Genomic DNA, 6,000 nt, shown 5'->3' on the forward strand with positions numbered 1-6,000 from the left:
AGCCATAGTTAATATCTCTATGAGACGGTTGCTGCTACATGCGTTGAACTACTTTTTATGTCAGATTTCGCGTCAGCCAAGTAAAGTGTGCGGAACTGGATTTTCTACTGTGGTGCCAATGACAGCGAAAGTGAAGAACTGAATGAACTTGGAGCATTACTTACAATGTGTGATGGATGAAAACTAACCGAATATAAAAAAATTAAGAAGTAAGCAGTACCATCTCTGCAGCACCAAATGTTCATAGACGTGTGAAAGATAAAAATCAACAGAAACAAAACAAAAATCATGAAGTGGAGAACAGATGTAAAACAGACCGCTGTTGAGTATTTTGCAAGCGGAAAGCTGGCACAAGTGACTACAACCAGGCACCTTAGAAGCTGTATCACAGCCGGTGATAGAAGTGCAACAGATACTAAAGCTAGCATAGTCCAGACAAAAGAAGCACTTATCCACAAAAGAGCAATATTGATCTCAAACAATGTCTGATCGGGTGCCAGGAAACTGTTCCTAAAGAGTTGAATGTGGACTTTATGTTTGTAGGGGGATAAAAACTTGGACGTTGAGGAAGGTGAAAAATAAACGACTGCCAGCTATCGAGATGTAGTATAGGAGCAGAGGGTTGAAGATAAAATGGACTGATTCAGTATCACAAGAAGAAGTGCTGAGAACTGCAGGAGAGGCAGAGAGTCTACTCAAAAGTCACTGCTAGGAGGAACAACATACTAGGTGTTTCACAGTTCCTATTGTAGGCTACTGGGATTTGTGTAGGGTACTTCATAGATAAAGTTTTGACAAGGAATCCATATTCGGAACTATAGTGTTTGGGTGTAAAATAACTTTGAAAGTCAGATCACTTTCAAATTTCCCACTTGACAAGGGGGCACGAAAACTGCGAAGAGAGCAAGCGATACTGATGTACGATGGTCGTTCAATAAGTAATGCCCCACATTTTTTTTTTCTCAGAACATATTTATTGTTAAGAGTCAGAATTTGGTGACAATAAATATAAACATGTCTTGTCGATGTCCTATTTTTCTACATAGTTGCCATCACATTCTATGGCCATACGTGAAAGTTGTGGAAGAGCATGTATTCTCTACTGGTGAAAGCTCTTGTCCTGTAGGCGTAGCCATGTTTTCACTGCTTGGCTGACACCCACGTCATCTTCGAAGTGTGTTCCCCTATTCAGTGTGTGTTCCAACAATTCAAATGAAATACCCTTTCTTTGAATCCCGTGGAAACCATCGTGAACACCTCTTTGAATATCGGAAAGTCTGGATCATTGCAGACGCACTCCCAATGCTGACCGACAACTGTAGAGCAAATCGTCGAGTTGTGATGCGCCGGTCGGCACGAATAACGGCATCCGTGCGATTCAGCAGGTCGGGAGCCGTGGCTGTGACAGGACGTCCCGAGCGTGACTGATCATGGAGCTCTGTTTCTTAATTTCCTGAGGCTGTAACTTTCTTTACCCATCGCCGAACTGTACCCCTATCAACTGCAGCATCGCCGTACATTGCACACCAACGTTTATGGATGTTCACCATGGTTTCTTTTTCTGCGTACAAGAATTGAATAACAGAACGCTGCTTGTAACGTGAGTCGTATGTAGATGCCATTTTGACGCTGTACTGGGGCTCTGCCATCTGCCAGAACGGTTCGAAACTTCACCGGCGCACAGAACAAACATCAAATGTGAATTATCAATGAGGACGTTTGTGTATGTATATTAACAGCTTTTTTTTTCAAAAAAAAAATGTGGGGCATTACTTACTGAATGATCCTCGTAGTTATTCCAAGACAATCCACTATCGTTTCGTCAGAAAATGTGATTCCAGCATGATGGCGCACCCGTAAATTTTGCACATGGCGTCCGAGACATGTCAACCAAACAGAGGGTGAGCGGTGGTTTGGTCGAGATGGACGAAGACCTTGGCCATCAGGGCCGTCAGTTTTAGCTCCTGTCGAGTTTTTCATGTATGTACCTGAGAAGCGTCTTTTGGATGATACTTCAGTATGAGACTTCCGTACAGTCGGAAGAAGATTTTCTCGACGAGTACTGGCGGCAGCCGAAATTATTCGCCAAATATCAGGGTCTGTATGACAGCATGCGTCGCAGGTACGCCTTGTGAAACGAACGAGAAGCTCTTGTAGGACACACAAGTTCCATCTCATTGTTTCCGCAGCGAGGAAATCGTCAAGCGGGAGATATGAACGTGAACCGATCTTCAAACTTATTTTTCATGCAAATGGTACATTTCCGGACGTAGGTTCCTTAAAAAAACTTTATCTACTAAGTCCCCTCTACAACCCTTATAATCCTGATTTAGAAAAAGTGAAACATCCTTTAAGTAGCCATGTACATCGCCATTCATCCCATATCACTACTCTGACTGAGGGAAGGATGGGCAAGAAGACATCGAGGACGGTTGCGACAGGAGTTAATATTGGGTGATCAAAAAGTCAGTATAAATTGGAAAACTGAATAAATCACGGATTATGTAAATAGAGAGGTACAAATTGACACACATGCTTGGAATGACATGGGGCTTTATTAGAACCAAAAAAATACAAAAGTTCAAAAAATGTCCGACAGATGGCTCTTCATCTGAGCAGAATAGCAATAATTAGCATAACAAAGTAAGACAAAGCAAAGCAAAGATGATGTTATTTACAGGAAATGCTCAATATGTCCACCATCATTCCTCAACAATAGCTGTAGTCGAGGAATAATGTTTTGAACAGCACTGTAAAGCATGTCCAGAGTTATGGTGAGGCATTGGCGTCAGATGTTGTCTTTCAGCATCCCTAGAGATGTCGGTCGATCACGATACACTTGCGACTTCAGGTAACCCTGAAGCGAATAATCGCACGGACTGAGGTCTGGGGACCTAGGACTCCAAGCATGACGAGAGAGACGGTTGAGCACACGATCATCACCAAACGACGCGCGCAAGAGATGCCGATGGATTTTGTACGGATAGCATCGGAGGGTACGCCTCAGTGCCAACCAGTGTATGGAATGCCGGTGCGACGTGCGACTGCACGAGCGCTGACTTCCCGGTGCATAGACGAACCCGCTACAGTCTCCATTTCTTCCTGAACTGTCTCAGCAGCATTACGCCTTGTGCTCGGTCGACCACTACGGGGTCTATCGTCTAAACAACCCGTGGCTTCGAACCTCGAAATCATTCTCGTTTAATGAAATTTGCCAATTTAAATGGAATTTCATTAAATAATAAAAGTAAATAATCAGTTATCTTTTTTAAATTTTTTGCTTTTAGTTAATTTGCCTTTCTTTCTTTCTGTACGTACGAACGAACTTTGTTGTAGAACCTCTCATTTACGTGTGGTAATAAAAAATTCATTTAACGGAACTAAGTACATTTAAAATTACGTGAACTCATATTAACTGATTAAGAATATTTAGTTGAGAATTAAATCCTTTACATAATTTGGCCTTGGCACACATTTTCTAAATGCAGTGGGTTTCTTTTTTAAAATATTTACTGAATTCTTTCCCGGCGTTAGCTATGGAACACAAGACTGTCTCTATTAGCAGAAAACGGTTAAATATTGCCAAGCCGACGTTCAATTATCACTGATAAAACACACATTCCTATACATTTAAGTTATTTGAAAGAACCAAAATTGTTAAATTTCAACATTAACTATCCGCATATGAATGCACAAATGTGAACTAATTTAAAATCCGTAAGTCTCAGGATCGCTGTAAAAGAAGAACATTTTCTTAATTCACTGCTAATTTTTATCTGTTCCCGATTTACGGGTTTGGTTAATTTTTCTTAGCGGAACAATTTTTTAAATGTGCCGCCGCTGCAAATCGTTCGGTCGCGGCACAGCCCAGCAACACCGCTAAAAATGCTGAAAATTCTTTAAAGAAATAATATAGATGACATGGGCAAGCTAATTTACATTAATAATACACACTTTTGATAAATTATAATATATTTAAACCACAACAAATATTCAACTCACATTAGTTTGTAATTTCTCCTCTAATGGCGGCTAAATCTAGCTACAGACAAAAGACGTCTACCCATTCATAAAATGCTTCGTCGCAGCTTGCTCTCGCTTTCAGCTCTACAGGGAGACGACCAAAGAATACTCAGTACGTGGTGCTTTTATACTACTGCTGACTATTAACATCTCTTTGTAATCATATAACATTATTTTCGTCTGTGGCTGAATTTTACATTTTTGTTATCGCAGATATTGACACATTTCGCAATTATCTTATGAATATAGAAATATTACCATCCTAAATACAGAAAGAATATTACTACAGAAAATATTACAATAATAATGAATGTCCTTTACACAAAATTCAATAATATTTTTTGTTAAATAATTACAGTATTTACAAATTGCGTTATAGCGGCGTATATGGTACAAATAAATTTTAGTTTATTAATAGTGTGAGTTTGCCAGGGAACGTTACATTGCCCCCTGGCAGCATTTGGCAAAGAGTTTCTATATTTTGACACAATGGTGCCAGTAACGTTCTTTACAATTCTGTATTTTTTTATGGAATGGCTCTTTTAATTAGTCCCAGGGTTATATATGTTCATGGCTCCCCCATTTGGGCGAAGGCAGACAGGAAACCTGGGAAAAACTGTGCCGGAGCCCAGCCATCCCAGTTGGTTCATGATTAATCTTGTCTCTTTAACAGTCATTCTTTTGAATTGATATAGCAGTTTGTCATCAATGGTTACATAATATCACAGTCACATACAGTTCAACGAAAGTTTTTGTGTGTGATTAACAACTCGTTATTATCAATTTTTGCGATGTAGTGCAAGGTCACTTAGTTTTTTGAAATCACTTAGCACAACGTCACTTTTTATAATGTTCCCACTACCTACGTGTTACAAATCCATCTCCTACACTTGTTAGTGTTCATTTTCTCTTATCAGTTTACGGATATACATAATAAATGTTCAATGTTTATCAAAAATGGAGTCATTGACATGTTATGCAGTTTGTGTAAATATTTTGGAATATGTCAATAATGCTGTGGTTGGTGAGCGGTGCGGAGTGATTGTTGAGCGGCGCTCGGCGCGGCGCGTTGGCTCCGTGTAGGTCACCGCCCCCGGTGTTGACAGCTACGGCGCGGAGAGGCGTGTGGCTGTCTGGTCTGCTACGGGCCGCTGCGGCCGCTGCATGGCTGAAGTAGCCGGATGCGCATTGTATATCAGCTCGCCCGTGTGACATCTTCTTGTAGTGCTCCAGCAAACATGCAACAAGTTCACAAACAGTGTACTATCCTTATGGGCATTTTTCCTGCTGTGGGAAAAAAAACGCACACAGTTATTGGCAGTTATTATTCAGTAAGCCTTCACTAGTCTGGTTTGCACAATGTTTCGTTGTCATAGTAACCGTTTTATGGGCACACAATATTTTTTCACCATGTCATGGCTTGTCATTAGTCACACGCAAGTTTTCACCTTAGGACAAAATGTATCTCTGTAGTCAATGCGCTTTCCTAGCGTCCCTTGACACACAAAGAGTTATAGTTTGACACTAACTTGGTCCACCGTCCGTTATCGGCTCACTGTTCGTGTCGTGCTAGTTCCTTGTTCACTTGCACACACGGCGATGATACAGTTTCTTATTGTTTGTTCAAAACAACTTCGTGACGTATTGCTGCAGGTTTAACAGTCACTGTCTGTCTCTGCCACACAATACCGCACTTTTGTTTAAGTTTTTTTTTTTATTTACAATGTCCGTTGTGCGATTTTTGTAACAGCATATTCGTAACTTCTTTGTTCGCTCTTTACCAAGGTGTGTGATATTTGCGTACATGGTAACAAATATTAAAATTTCGTTTTAGTTTGCCCAAAAATCATCTATATTTATGTTCGAGTAGATTTTATTTGTGCATTCCAGCCGGATTTAGGCATATTGTTCAATAACTACTTTTAAATTATGTCTCACTTTACTTGCAAGGTCCTACGTAACTACAGTGTAGTCTCT

This window comes from Schistocerca piceifrons, chromosome 6 (assembly GCF_021461385.2).
Source record: "Schistocerca piceifrons isolate TAMUIC-IGC-003096 chromosome 6, iqSchPice1.1, whole genome shotgun sequence".
Taxonomy (NCBI): Eukaryota; Metazoa; Arthropoda; class Insecta; order Orthoptera; family Acrididae; genus Schistocerca; species Schistocerca piceifrons.